A 16,219-nucleotide genomic window follows, 5' to 3' on the forward strand; every position below is an offset into this window, starting at 1 on the left:
TTTCCAACATCTTATCTTTGTGAAGCAGGTTTTTCTGCAGTGACAGCAACAAAAATGAGACTACAGAGTAGAATGGACGTAAGCAACACACTTTGGGTGTCACTGTCTCCCATGACCCCAAGATGGGACTGTCTAGTTGCAGGAAAAAAAAGCTCAGGGCTCCCACTGACTCTATGGTGAGTTGCATAATTATTTCTTTATATATTACAGTGTAATAATAACAGAAATAAAGTACACAATAAATGCAATGCACTTGAATCATCCCAAAACCATCCTTCTCTCTGCCTCCCAGTCTGTGAAAAAATTGTCCTCCATGAAAAGTGCCTCTGGTGCCAAAAAGGTTGGGGACCCCTGCCCTAAAGCTATTGAAACCAAATAATAATAATAATAATAATGATTTTTTAAAAGGACACTGCAGAAGGAAGGGGCTTCTCTTTCTGGTTCCATGTTTTCCATTTGTTGCATTTTCATTTCAGCATCCTGTGTGAGGATATCCAGTGGTACTCAACTCCATCAAGTTTCAGCAGTACCCACATTGGGCAGCTTTCCATCAGGTTTCAGTAGCCCCACCCCCTACTCAGATTCTTACTGAATCTGACAGACACCCTCACAGTCAATCCCCCAGCTTCACCCTACCAGCATCCTGGAGAGGTGTTTCCTGCCCATCATTCGTGGTGTGGTCCCCTGCCTTCCAGCGTCACTCCGCCTTTAATTAGGAACAGTGTCCCCTCCTTCCCCAGCAACTGTGGATCAGCTATGGCCCCAGTAACTCAGTAAGTCTCTCCACCATTCAGGGAGCTATAGCCACACCTTCTCCAACAAGGTATGAATCCCAGCCTTGCAGAGAGCCCCCTCCAAGTTTATATCTCCTTTGGGCACTATCTGTCAGCCCAGGGGATTCTTTAGAGTCATCTCTGTCCTTTTACAGATAATCCCCTTATAGTTAATTATATCAGGAGTCAGCAAACTTTTTTTCTCTGCCCAACTGTGAGCCTCTGCCAGCTGTAGCACAAAAGCACAGACAATTATAAATGAATGGGGTAGCTTGATTTGACCTGTGGTAAGCTAAATTTAGCCCATGGGATATGGCTTATCAACCTCTGCTGTATGTTAAACTTTCCCTGTTAAAATTACTATGGGACATCTGTCTCATCTGTTTAGGGGCAAATGCTGAGTGAACTCTGAGGGACAAATGCAACAAATACGTCAAGTAGGAAAAGGAATAGAAAGTATCCTTTGGAAGTGCTAGTGACTGTATCAAAAGCAGTCTCAGTAAAATGGCTTAGGTGAGGACGATGCCAGGTTGTGGAGTAAATAGGGGGTGAAAAAGCAGAAGCACTGTGTATAAATCATTCTTTTAGGAAGTCTGCATATGTGAAGAAAGAGATTAGTAGCTAGAAAGGAATATTTATGTGTGGGAAATAAGCCTTAGATTGCAAAATATTTGAGACTCTGATGCCAGGGAGGTCCAATATACAACAAATAAGATGGCAGACTTCAGACAAGCCCGACCTACCATTAGGATCCATGCAAGCAAGTCACTTACTGGGGAGAGTCCTATGCAACCACCGGCTGAGGATGTGCTACACATCTTTCCTGCAAACACTGTGACACACTTCTCCCACCCTCTGCAGTTAATTCCCAGCTTTCAAGCCTCCTGTCTTAATAAGTTACACAAATAATGGCCTTCATCCTAAAACTGCTTTGCAGTACCAGATGGTTCAGCAAACTATGGCACAGCCAATTTTAAGGGTCAGGAAGAAGATAATGATTTCTTGTCTAAGAACTCAAAGACCATCCTTTGGCAAAAGTTTATTGAGCAGACCTTAAAATTAAAGGTCAATAGGAAATGTTTTTTAAAACATCGATAAAGTAGAAACATACTGGATTTAACGATTGGAGCACATAGCTGGAAATCAGAACATCAGAGGTACAAACGCGAGAACCACCATTTACTGAGCACCTAGGTATGACAGATACTTTGCATACAGTAAAGTATCTCTGCAAAGCTTGGCTTAACCTCAGGCCAATCTTACAAGGCAGGATTTCTAACCCCCCTGAGGGCATATACTAGCTCTTGTTCATCTATTTCCAGGCCCCAGCATAGTGTCTGAGTGTCCGGCACATTCAATATTTACTTCTTAAATGAACAAAGTAGTCCCTTTTTTGCAAATGAAGAACTACTAACGCTCCCAGTAGTTAAGTAGCTAGAAAAGCCTGGATTCAAACCATAATCTTAAAGCAACCTTCTAAATAAATAGGAGACCCCATAACTGGAAACATATATAAACCAAGACAAAAAAGAATATTTGTTTTAATTTTTTTCTGTAAAATTATGAGACTATAACTGCTATATTACTTGCTTACATTTATACAAAGGCATAATAATGTTCAACTTTATTGAAATAATAATAGCTATTGATTTACAGTTTTCTATGGACTAATTTCTATACTAAGTGCTTTATGTATGCTCTCTCATTTGATCCTCATAACATTATTATTATCATCCCCATTTTACAGAAAACAGAACTAAGGCTTAAAGAAGCAAAGTAACTTAAGTGGCAGAGCCAGGATTCAAATCCAGGCAAGAAGACTATTTCCGAAACCCAACTTTTTAATCAGTACACTTGTTACATGTAAATGGCAGTGGTGAGAAAGCAAAAAACAAAAACAAACAAACAAACGAAAAACAGGTATACCAATGAGTAAAGGTACTCTTCCCTAAAAGCAAAATAAGCTGATAAGAATAAAGTGCTTGGCTGGGCACAGTGGCTCATGCCTATAATCCCAGCACTTTTGGAGGCCAAGGTGGGTGGATCACTTGAGGTCAGGAGTTCAAGACCAGCCTGGCCAGCATGGTGAAACCCTGCCTCTACTAAAACTACAATAATTAGCTGGGTGTGGTGCTGAGCACCTGTAATCCCTGCTATTTGAGAGGCTGAGGCAGGAGAATTGTTTGAACCCAGAAGGCAGAGGTTGCAGTGAGCCGAGATTGCACCACTGCACTCCAGCCTTCTGGAGTAAGACAGAGTAAGAGTCTGTCTCAATAAATAAATAAATAAATAAATAAATAAATAAATAAAAATAAAGTACTTATTGTTGTATTCAAGCTATGAGTCCCCCCACCAAAAAAAAAAAAAAAAAAACAGAACACACATGAGCTAGCTTAAGCGAAACAGAAATTAATCGTTTTTAAAGAATACAATAATGATGGTAGTGGTGGCGGTGGTCATCATGGTAGAAGCCAAAATAAGCAATAATACTAATAACTCAACAATTAAATGGCCCTTTTCTGTGCCAGGCTCTGTTCTAAGCACTTTACTTGTATTAACTAATGTAACCCCAACAATAGCCCTAGAGTAAACGTAGCTGTAATCAATATGACAGGTAAGGAAACAACTTCCAAAAGTTAACTTGCCCAAACTCAAAAAAGTAGAAAGCTTTCTTACACACAGACATCTCTATTCCACAACCAAAACCTAGCAGGCTCAGTTCCAGGCTGTATTTTTGCTCTAATTTCATCAGGAGTCCACCCTGCTCCAGCACCTCAGAGCAGGAGGCAGAATCAAATGGACCAGTGCCTGGGAAGTACAGAATTAAAGCTCATCCATTCATCCATGAGCACATTCGTTCACAAGCACTTATTCATCCATTCATGAGCACCTGTTTCACAGCAAACCCTGTATGCAGAGTAGATTCTAAATGTTTATCAGGCCAGGCACAGTGGCTCAGGCCTGCAATCACAGCACTTTGACAGGCCAAAGTGGGAGGATCACTTGAACCTGGGAGGTCAAGGCTGCAGTGATCCAAGATGACACCACTGCACTCCAGCATGAGTTACAGAACAAGACTTCATCTCAAAAGAAAGAGAGAAAGAGAGGAAGGAAGGAAGAGAGGGAAGGAGGGAGGGAGGGATGGGAAAATGTTTATCAGAATGAATTAAATGGATTCATGTAACCACAAATACTCCCATCTCCCAAATACTCCAAGCACCAGCATTATAGAAATTTCAGAGAGGTGTGCATATCCGATAAAGGCCTGATAAGTCTCTGAGTCATTCATAATTAGTGATAACAAGATACCAGAAACAAGCTTTAAAAACTAAAGGAAAAACTCACAAAATATTTGCATTATATGGGAACCAAAGGGTTAATCGGCTCTTTCAAAAACACAAGAAAAAGAACAGTCCAGTTGTAAAAGACTCAAAAGATACATAAGCAGACAATTCACAGAAATCAAATGACCCTAACAAATGTTATTTGTTATTTCACTAAATAATTACAAATTAAAATAATAAAATGATATTCTTGTCTATCTGTTTTACACAGATGAAAAAGCCTCTCACTCGCAGGGTTAGCAAGGTTATACCTTGTTGTAAGAGTATTAACTATAAAAATTACATTAGCACGTATATCTACTATGTACCCACAAAAATTAAAAATTTAAAAAAAAAAAAAACCACATTAGCTTTTCTGGAGAACAACCTGGCAATACAAGTAAAAATAAATAATACGGGCCAGGCGCAGTGGCCCATGCCTGTAATCACAGTATTTTGGGAGGCCAAGGTAGGAAGATTGCTTGAGCCCAAGCGTTCGAGATGAGCCTGGGCAACACAGTGAGACCTTGTCTCTACAAAAAAATAAAACAAAATTAGCCAGGTGTGGTAGTGCACACCTGTAGTCCTAACTACTCGGGAGGCTGATGTGAGAGGATTTCTCAAACCTGGGAGGTAGAGGCTACAGTGAGCCAAGATAGCACCACTGCACTTCAGCCTGGGTGACAGAGTGAGACCCTGTCTCAATCAATCTGTAATATACATAGACGTTGACCCAGAAAATCTATTTCTATGACTATTAACCTAGGAAGATAAAATATTTATATATATTTTATGTATAGACATATGCATAAGAATTTCACTGTAGAAATTCTTCAGAAATTTTAATTCACTCATCCATTCATCCATGAGCACATTCATTCACTCCAGCCTGGGCAACAGAGTGAATGAATTTTTTTACAGTTGTAAAAGAATAAGAAAAAAATATAAATCCACTGGATAAGCATACAATAAATGTATCTAATCACTGGGATATTATGTATCTGTTAAAAGAGACAAGGTTGAATGGTAAGTGCTGACCTGTAACAATACATTTTACAAAAAAAGAAAAACATACTATACAATAGTATGAATGTATTGAAACTACTTTATATCAGAATCAACCCAGAGACATTACATGGATAGTGTATTCTATAATATACATGCTAATATAGTTTTTAATAACCTAGTAAATCTAGATTATTTTTATATTATTTCCAAAATTTCTGGGCCAGATTATCCCAATAGGTCCCCCATCCAGCTCTAAAATTCTTTAATCCTAAGAATTTTTTTTTTTTTTTGAGACAGCATCTTACTCTGTCACCCAGGCTGGCGTGTAGTAGTGTGATCACAGCTCACTGCAGCCTCGACCTTCTGGGCTCAAGTGATCATTCCACCTCAGCCTCCCGAGTAGCAGGGACCAAAGGCACATGCCACCATGCCTGGCTAATTTTTTTATTTTTTTGTAGAGACGGGGTCTTGCTATGTTGCCCAAGGTGTTCTAAAACTCCTGGGCTCAAGCAATCCTCCTGCCTTGGCCTCCCAAAGTGTGGGATTACAGGCATGAGTCAATGCACCTGGCCTAATCCTATAAATTTTGTACACCACTGATCTTAATACACAGTGTTCGTATTTTTTTTTTTTTTTTTTTTGAGACAGAGTCTTGCTCTGTCGCCCAGGCTGGAGTGCAGTGGTGCGATTTCCGCTCATTGCAAGCTCTGCCTCCTGGGTTCATGCCATTCTCCTGCCTCAGCCTCCCAAGTAGCTGGGACTACAGGCGCCTGCCACCACGCCTGGTAATTTTTTTGTATTTTTTAGTAGAGACAGGGTTTCACCATGTTAGCCAGGATGGTCTCAATCTCCCAACCTCATGATCTGCCTGCCTCGGCCTCCTAAAGTACTGGGATTACACGCGTGAGCCACCGTGCCCAGCCACACAGTATTAGTACTGCAAGTCCGCAGTGTGTCTCCCCTCTATGTTTCAGAGTCTTTTATCTATCGAGCACAATATGAAATCCAAAAAAAGGTCCAGAATTTTTACATCTATGTTGTAAATTTAAACTTTAAACATTACACCCTTAATTATCAATGATAATTCATGTTGAATTTATTTATGGAAATCACAAATTATAATGATCTCTTACCTCAATAATAATATAAGGACTACTATATTTTTTTAAAAAAAACTAAGAAAGATAATAGAACTTTTTGAACATTGAAAGAGATGAATAACTGCACACTGTGCCATATATGGTCCACTTAATCCAAAAATGTTGAGTGTGAATCAAATTCTATTCGAGGGCACTTATAAACAGCAATGAAGCCCCTTGGCAGTGGGTGGGACTGAAATTTGGAGTCAGAAGACCTGGGAACAATGATCACTCTTTTGGCTCCAGAATCCCAAGCAAATTAAATAACCTGAGACTCAACTGTCTCCTTTGTAAAAGATAAGCATGGTAAAGGAATTATATAATGCCTGTAAAAGGTGTCTGACAGAATGCCTGAGACAAAGCAGGTTCTCAATTCCTTGCTTAATAGAAACAGGTACATCACTGTTGCTTTTGTTAAGGTTATAAAGGCTATCTCAACTTATCTACTTTGTTCATCTGAATTTTTGCAACACTGCATACACAATCATTCGATATTTTATTTTTAAACTATATATTAGAAGGGGCTTCTTGCTCCCAAAACTCCATTTCTTGGCATAGTCTTTTCTACCATAAATATGCAAAAAATGTGTTATCTCAGAAACTCAGGGAGAAAGCATACTTACGAAGCACACCCCCAAAACTCCGAGTTGCTCTTCTCTGAGCTCAATGCTCTTTTTAGGCACATATGTCTGCCTCCTATCATTTCTTCATGAGGTTCAGGGCAAAGGGCCTAGTCAAGCAGATGATCTTTGGTTGCCCCTACACTTTCCCCAAACCACCTACAAATAAACAAAACAAGGGGGTAAGACATACCTACAACTTTAAACATTTTTAAATAATGAAATATGAAAATTAAGTCCCTATGTACAGACTATGGCATAACACAGAATAGAGAAAATGCTCCTAGAATGATTCAAAAGCCCAAGAGACCTCACTACAATTCTTCACATCCAAGTGCCCAGCCCACATATTGTCACTGGTGACTTCCGTCCATGCCTGGGCATCCCTGGGGCTTGCCAGAGAGTTCATGCTCCAGTGTGAACCGCAGCCCAAGTCTAGCCAAAAAGTACTATGTATGAGCATGTCTAAAAGTTGGTAACTAAGTCAGGTAATACAGTTAACATGTTACTGCTGAATGTGGTGACCCAATTATACTTCCAAGCCAGTCTAACACTCCTAAAGGAAATATTTTATAAGATGCCCAGTTCTTCCCATACTCAGTGCTACAATTAAATAAATAAGAATAAAATGCCTTTGGTTGTAGAAAAGAGCTGTGGACAGAAATATTTTCAATTAATTGTGACTGCTTTCAAAGCAATCTGTAAGAATCCACAGGAAGTGATCCAGAGAACTGAGAGTTGTCTACATAAAAGGTAGATCTGGGAATACATCTATAAACCATTTCAAGAAAAAAAAAAAGGTATTCTGAAAAAGTTAACCAAAATAAACTGTCAAGAAACAGTTCAAAGAGACCTAGGTTATGCAATGGCAGACAAGATACGCTGAGAGAACATAGGCACAGTGCACACTTCACTCTTCTAACAAAACAGCCACCATCACCCATGAAATGAGTCATAGGCACAACCAAATTTATGTGTGCCAATATGAAACTGCCAAAGTTTTAACCTTATCTCTGTGCTGTCCAGTACAGCAGTCACTAGACACATGGCTACTGAGCTCTAGCTCTTGCCAGGTCAAACTGACATGTGCTATACATGTAAAATACACAAGAGATTTTGATGACTTAAAATATATTTTTTTTAATGTATAGCCAGGCATGGTGGCGAGTGCCTGTAATCCCAGCTACTCCGGAGGCTGAGACAGGAGAATTGCTTGAACCCAAGAGGTGGAGGTTGCAATGAGCCCAGACCGCGCCACTGCAGTCCAGCCTGGGCGACAGAGCCAGACTCCTTCTCACAAAAAAAAAAAGTAAAAATCTCAATAAGTTTTATATTTACTCCATTGAAAACATTTTTCTATATTGCGCTAAATAAACTATTATTTAATTTCACCAGTTTCTTTTTACTTTTTTAATGTGGGTACTACAAAATTTAAATTCACCTGAGTGGCTCACACTGTATTTGTATTAGACAACACTAATCTGCATAATTAATAAAAAATAAACAACAAATGCTGAGCACTTGCAGGGTGCCAGGCACTGTGCTAGATACTTTACATAATACTCAAATCAATGCTGCAATTAATGGTAAGGTTTTACCAGACGCCTACATAACAGATTGGCTCCATCAAACCAATAAAAGATGCAGCTGGGATTCAATGTCAGGTATTTTTACGAAATAATTCAATTAAGGGACTGCTAACAGCTAAGGCTGGAGCAAATCCTATGATGGCACGGGAAAGAGAGGTCACTAATAAAGCGTTCCCGAGAGTAGCACGCTTTCTGTGACTACAAAACAGGGATTAAAAAAAAAAAAATCAAATTTGCTTGCAGGACAGGCAAGCAAATGTCAGACGGTCCTCTGGAGGACCTACCGAATGAGTCCAATCTCCTGTCCCTTAAAGCTTCACAGATGCTAGCGGTAGAGCAAGCTGCTCCCAAAGGAAGGACAATGTAGTCCAGATTCACTGGGTAACCTGGCCAGGACCTGACCGCGGACACCCCTGCCGAGGGAGGGAGGCCTCGGGATGACAGGCGCGCCGTCTCCCCTCACCTCTGCACACACTCCACCCATCCACGGCCCCACCCCAGATCCCGCGCCGCTCTGAGGTCCCCACCCCTGGGACGAGGGGAAGTGGGACTAAAACGTCTACAGTAAGACGGGGAAGTGGTCGAAAAAGGGCAAGGGGGAGGTGGGGGCAGGTACCTGAGACGGAGGATGATCCCAGCTCCTTAATGCCGGATCATCGCCTAGGCCCCACCCGGCTCCCGCGGCTACCAGTGACCCAGAAGGTGCAACTGACCAAACGCAGCGACTCAACCGACTGTGCTCTCCCCAGACTCGCAGCTATGGCAACTTGAACTAGCCGCCCAGCCACAGCCAGAGTACAGGACCCCGCTGCCGCCGCTTGGCCCTCTGGGAGTTGTAGTCCATCTCGGCCTCATGATCAAGGAATTACCAAGGGAGAGAGTCCCGAAAAGGAACTGCAAATCCCAGGATGCCATATAGCTGGCCTTCGGGTAACTTTCCCGGAAAAAAGCCTGATCCCTCGGCCGCGCCCTCTTGCCCTGCTCTATTTTTTTTTTTTTTAAAGGACCAGCCTCCTTTGTAGGAGGCAAACTCCAGTTAGAAAGTGAATAAAAATGCTTCCTTGGCCTTGACTGTAATTTTACTCCTTGGGGGACAAAAGGAGTCCCCCAGGACTACGGTAAGATGGGGAAGTAGAAAAAGGGCAAGGGAGCGGTGGGAGGACAGGGAAAGACAATTTCTAGCACTGAAATGTAAAAATCCCCTTAATACCAGGGTCCAGTATATTGTTCCAAAGACTCACAAATTCTTAGAAGCGGACGGGAACAGAGAAGATTATGTAGTCCAACCTGTTTGGCCTGGAAAGAGTAAGGGACTTGCCTAAGATCATATGGCTTATTCACGGCACACCAAAAGTAGATGTGAGGCTGTCAGCTCATTACTGCTGCTACTTCAGTCTAGGTGTCATCTCCTCACTCTAGAACATAAAAGAAATGTTTTCCACTCAGGGGAGTTGGTTTCAGTCACGAAGAGAATGAAAACCTCAATAAAAAACTGAACTTTGGAAAGCTAAAAAGTAACAATTAAATTAGTCATATGAATTGCCCTTCTTCTCTGCCAAAAAGACCACTTCCCCTTCCTTCTTTGAGGCTAAACTCAAATATTACCTGATCTGTGAAAGCTTTCCTGGCTACGTGAAGAAGAGCTAGATCATGTTTAATAACAAGGGTTCCTTAATCTAATAATTCTGTGCTCTATAATCCATTTCCCAGTTGGTCCCCTCTATTAGCCCTTCAAAGGGACCTAACCTTTTTTGTACATTTTTATCTTTCTTCTCACCCTTTCCTCACTTGCCCTTCTCCGTTCATATCCCTCTCTCTCTTTCTTTCTCTCTCTCCCCCTTTCTCTCCTTCCATCCCTCCTTACCCCTCCTCCCTCCCAACAGGCAGAGTCATAAATAATTAGCACATAAATTTGATATAGTCGTATTATTCAAATTTTTTTTCTGGCCAACACTGAGACATAAAACTATCTCATATTGGTTTGAACATAAAATAATTCTTCCAAAGACCTCCTATGCATTTGCAACTATCTTCAAGCTGCTTACTTGAAATTGTTCCTCAAGAATACATTCCACCAGACAGAGTTTAAGATAATTCAGAACAGCCATAAAATTGCCCCATATACATGCAGAAGCATAATAATAACTGTTTATTTGTAAACATTTTAACTTTCAAAACAATTCTATTCATTCATGTAATTCAGCAAATGTATGCTGTATATTTCTAGTATCCAGACATTGTTTTAGACACTGAAGTTGCAGTGAAAATAAACAACATAGACTTTGCTTTCAAATTGCTCAGAGCCATGTGAGAGAAAAAGACAATAAATGATTACAAATCTCTGTGTAATAGAATACTGCATAGGTTTGTATGGAAAGACATAAAAGAGAAACTTTCTGAAGAAGTGATAATCAGATCAACTGCAGGAGAAATGTCTACCAAAAGAGCTAATGTAATCACGAGCTACATTAATAAAAACTGATTGTCCACAGCTTTTCCTCCCTGGTTCAACCACATTTAGAGAATTGGATTCTATTCTATAGGCCTTATTTTTCAAAGTGATATTAACCAAATAAATCAAACATTACAGGACACAACTGGGACCAAAGGGTTAAAAATCAGATATTTTCGTTCATTTTGATCAAGAAATGCTTAAATATGTTACTAAATTCATAGCAGCTGTTTGTCAGCTGTGGTGTGCTCTCAGTCAACAGACGTGGCATCCCAAAAAAATGTAGTGAAGTCAGGCCAGGGGTGCTGACTCAAGCCTGTAATCCCAGCACTTTGGGAGGCTGAGGTGGGTGGATCACGTGAGGTCAGGAGTTCGAGACCAGCCTGGCCAACATGGCGAAACCCCGTCTCTACTAAAAATACAAAAATTAACCAGGTGTGGTGGTGGGCACCTGTAATCCCAGCTATTCGGCAGGCTGAAGCAGGAGAATCATTTGAACCCGGGAGGCGGAGGTTGCAGTGAGCTGAGATGGTGCCACTGTACTCCAGCCTTGGTGACAGAGTAAGACTCCATCTCAAAAAAAAAAAAAAAAAAAAAAGCAGTGAAGTCACATCACTGAATCTTTGTTTTTTATGTCTTAACAAAATAGACAAAATGAGTTAAAGCCGACAAAATGAGTTAAACCAACAAAATAGATTTTACATGAAATTGTCTCATAACTCCCAAAGATATGTATTACTTTTAATCAATATGGCCAACACACATTATACAAACACAATACCATACTCAAGCAGAATCATCTGAGCTGAGATTTGGAAAAACCCACAAAGAGTATTGATATGGTCTGGCTCTGTGTCCTCACCCAAATCTCTTGAATTGTAATCCCCACATGTTGGGGGAGGAACCTTGTGAGGGGTGATTAGGTCATGGGGCAGTTCCCCCACGCTGTTCTCATGATAGTGAGTGAGTTCTCAGTAGATCTGATGGTTTTATAAGAGGATTTTGCCCACTTCTCTCTCCTGCCACCATGTGAAGAAGGATGTGTTTGCTACCCCTTCTGCCATGATTGTAAGTTTCCTGAGGCTTCCCCAGCCATGCAGAACTGTAAGTCAATCAAACCACTTTCCTTTGCCAGGTGCGGTGGCTCACGCCTGTAATCCCAGCACTTTGGGAGGCCGAGGCGGGCGGATCACGAGGTCAGGAGATCAAGACCATCCTGGCTAACATGGTGAAACTCCGTCTCTACTAAAAATACAAAAAATTAGCCAGGCGTGGCGGCGGGTGCCTGTAGTCCCAGCTACTTGGGAGGCTGAGGCAGGAGAACGGAGTAAACCCGGAAGGCAGAGCTTGCAGTGAGCCGAGATCGTGCCACTGCACTGCAGCCTGGGCGACAGAGTCAAGAGTCTGTCTCAAAAAAACAAAACAAAACAAAACAAAACAAAAAAACAGAAAAAACAAAACAAAAAAACCACTTTCCTTTATAAATCACCCAGTCACAGGTAGTTCTTCATAGCAGGGTGAAAACAAACCAATACAAGTATCATTTGCAGTACCCTTCTTTTGCAAACCATGTATTATAGATAGGGGCACACAGAGGTTACATGATGTATTAGTTTACTAGGGATTTGATTAAATACCACAGAATGGGTGACTTAAACAACAAAAATTTATTTCCCACAATTCTGAAGGCTGCAAGTCCGAGATCAAGGTGTCAGCAAGTTTAGGTTCTCCTAAGGTCTCTGTCTTCGGCTTGCAGAGATCCATCTTTTCTCTGTATCCTCAGATAGGCTTTTCCCTGTATGAGCACATACATGGTTTCTCTCTCTTCTTGTAATGACACCCGTTATCTTGAATTAGAACTTTATACTATAGCCTAATTTAAACTTAACTACCTCCTTAAAGGTCCCATTTTCAAAAACAGTAACATGGGGGGTTAAGATTTCAACATGTTTTCCCCAAAATTGTACCTATTCAGGATTAGTGTCATCAATGATCTCATTACGTAATACCTTGATTGAGGTAGATGCGGGAGATATTTTTGATATGCCTCACCCACATCACCCCTTAACTGGGAATGATTCTACCCACAGTGTTGGGCCCCTATAGCCTTGTTTATGTTATACAAAGCCCCTACCTGTCTCACCATGGCTGATTAGACAAGGAGTAGAGAGACACCTGAGACAATTTGGGCCAATCAGGCTCTTTATCCTTTGAGAATTTAAAATGGGGACTCAAGCTCCCAATTGGTTGCTAGAATAGTCTTGATGTACAGGTAAGAGCTGAGGCCGCCATAGAGAGGTGACCATCTTCACCTGTGTTCAAGAAGCAGCTGACAATGCTAACCTGCAGAGACAGAGAGAAGTGAGTAAAGCAGTGAAAGGAAATAAACTACACAACCACGAGGAAATGAGCCCAAGAGAATACAGCCCCCGTTCCTGTCAACTTCCAAGTTCCTGGATCCAAGCCTTGTTATTCCCATTTGTATTTCCTGTACTTGTTTTCCACAATACACTAGTGGCAACTAGAGGTGGTTAAATGCACAGATTCTGGACCCAAACCACTTGGATTCAAGTCCGTTATAATGCCTATCAGCAATGTTACTTCAAACAAGTTACTTAATCATTCTGTGCCTTCATTTCTTCCTCTTCTAAATGTGGACAATAAAAATAGCACTTCATGTGTAGAGGTGTTTGGGGGATAAAATAAATTAATGTGTGTAAAGCACTAAGCCTAGTGTCTAATTCATGGTAAGCATTATTGAATGTAAGCTGACATTATATGTAGGCTGACAAATACTATGACATCCTAAAAATGTTAGTTCCATGAATATTGGTACTCTATTATTTTGTTCTAGACACTTAGAACAAAGAATTTATTAATACCTTGATGCCTCATGATGATTTCCCTTTTGAAGCCTAAGATTAGTTCTGCTGATTGAAATCTAAAGAGCCTTGACTAAGATTATACTAATGAGATCACCAGCCTGTAAGATCCAAGATGCTAATTCTAGATCTAGTTTCTTGAGCAGTTTCATCAGAAACACTTTTGAACCATACGAAACATTAAATACCTAGATGAACTAATCAATAAAAAGGTTCTGGAATGGGGCTAGTCTAAAAGCATTGACATGACCATCCTAACCCAACTCATCTAGAAGGAATAAATGTAGAGAAGGGAAGACAACTATTATGTAAGAAGCTGTGGGTGGCAGACAGAGGTGGTGCTGTTTCAAGGAGAAGGGACAGAAGTTGTATTTCACCAATAACTTCCAAATTTATACAACTATGAAACAACAACAGCTGATATGGCTTGGTTCCATGTCCCCACCCAAATGTCACGTGGAATTGCAATCCCTAATGTTGGGGGTGGGACGTGATGGGAGGTGATTGGATCTCAGCAGTGGATTTCCCCCTTGCTGTTCTCATAATAGTGAGTGAGTTATCACAAGAACTGTTGTTTAAAAGTGTGTAGCACTTCCCCCTTCACTCTCCCTTTCTCCCACTCTGCCATGTGAAAAAGGTGCTTGCTTCCTCCTCACCCTTCAAAGCACCATGATTGTAAGTTTCCTGAGGCCTCCCTAACCATGCTTCCTGTACAGCCAATAGAACTATGAGTCAATTAAACCTCTTTTCTTCACAAATTACACAGTCTCGGGTGGTTCTTTATAGCAGTGTGAGAATGGACTAATACAACAGCACACTAACTATGTCCATGTGACACAAAAATGTATTTGAAATACCAACATTTTCCTCAAATGTTTATTTTTTTCACCTTGGCTCTCTCGTTATCTCCATTTCTGTCAGCTACCCTGTTCTGCACTCATGGCCTTAGAGACGGGGGGTGACCACAGAAAGCAGAAAGGGAGGGGAGTTGAGAAAGAAAAAGAAGAAGAAAATGAAGCATTTTCTTCCTGGATTTTGCATATTAAACACAAACATTCTCAGATAGGACAGGATGTGTAATTTGTTGTAGGACCCTGTGAAAAATGAATATGCTAAGCCCTTTTGCAAAATTTATTAAGATGTCAAAATGGCAACAACACAGCATTAAACTAAGCACTGGGCCTTTCTGAATACAGGGCCCTGAGTGATTGCACAGGTCACAAACCCATGAAGTCAACCCTGCTGTCACAAAGGAGTCATGCTATAAACAAATGATTTGGAAGGAAATACCATGAACAAAAGAAAAGAGATTCCCCCCAAAAGAAAAGAGATTCCTGACTGGGAATGTGGTAACAGAGAAGAAGGGGGTCCTGGAAAGAGAGGAATAGGAGGTTGGGGAGGCAGACCTGTAGGCATAGGGAGAAAGTCTATGTTGACAGAGTGCCCAGCCTCCACTCAAGCAAGCACTATTCATAGCTTGAACCTACCTGTTCTGCCCATAGGCATCAAAGGAGGATGTTACTTCAAATGTAGCCTGCATTGTTCTTGGTGACTGTCCAGCACAAGTGATGACCACCTACATCATTGGATTTTGCTTTGTTCCCTCTAGCCAACACAGATGGTCAAGCTCCCTTATAGTATCACTGCACAGTTATAAGTCATAAGACAGAAGACACCAAGTATGATGTTATAGGTAAGTAAAAGGGAAATCCCCCAAATCTTGATTAGGTGGGACTAAATGGAGCTACTCAAAATTCTCTCTCAATCAAGTCAGTGGTGAAATTCACTCTCTTTACATCAGCAGAAAACAATCATAAATGGTTGTTGATTTTTTCTACATCAAGTTTGCAAGTTACCTTCAAGTTTAAGAAGAGTCAAGATAAAAAAACAAGGTATTGCAGGGATAATATTGCCTACTACTCAAAGAATCATCTTTAGCCATTCATTGTGCTGAAGCCCTGTTGATCCCATGAAGTTCTTTTCAGCCACACACTTACTAATTATAGGTAATTATCACTGCCAAGAGCATCACAGATATAAAACACAGTAATTCATATGCATTTAGGTCAAAGTGAGCCACTATTAATGTACTAAACCAAAATTGCAAAACATTTCTGTAGTTAAGCAATATAACTAATCAATAAAGAGGTTATGGAAAGGGGCTAGTGGAATGCTCCACTTTAATGGGGACTTTTTGAAAAAAGATAAAACACACAGAGGCATAAATTGCCAAACACCACTTTCTAATATTTGAACCATGCTAATAATTCCTCTACAAGAAGGAAAAAGTAGTGTTCTATAGCCATTCTCATTCATTTGTTACATTTAAAAGGATTCTGTGCGTGTGTTTAAGGGAACTGAATGCACTTTTCTCTTTATTTAACCTGATCACAAAGATTGGTCATCATCTTATCTCATGTGTTTATTTGCCCC

The 16,219-nt window shown here is 40.7% G+C and overlaps 1 protein-coding gene across 26 annotated transcripts in view; it reads right to left on the reverse strand.

Moving 5' to 3' along the window:
• The window catches only part of CEP128 (centrosomal protein 128), a 484,430-nt gene that overhangs the window by 457,351 nt on the left and 10,860 nt on the right, over positions 1-16,219 (reverse strand). For 9 of the 26 annotated variants that reach the window (XR_010151259.1, XR_010151253.1, XR_010151252.1 and 6 more), the window contains exons 1-2: positions 9,069-9,645; positions 6,867-7,022 (exon numbers count right to left, since the gene is read on the reverse strand). The exons of 2 other annotated variants lie outside the window; for them this stretch is intronic. The gene's annotated coding sequence lies outside the window, so the exon portion shown is untranslated. Of the gene's footprint in view, positions 1-6,866; positions 7,023-9,068; positions 9,646-9,770; positions 9,868-16,219 lie in introns of those variants that run through there. 15 more of the 26 variants (XR_010151258.1, XR_010151256.1, XM_063793855.1 and 12 more) reach the window with 5 other exon arrangements.

The sequence above is a fragment of the Pan troglodytes genome, chromosome 15, assembly GCF_028858775.2.
Source record: "Pan troglodytes isolate AG18354 chromosome 15, NHGRI_mPanTro3-v2.0_pri, whole genome shotgun sequence".
NCBI classification, from domain to species: Eukaryota; Metazoa; Chordata; class Mammalia; order Primates; family Hominidae; genus Pan; species Pan troglodytes.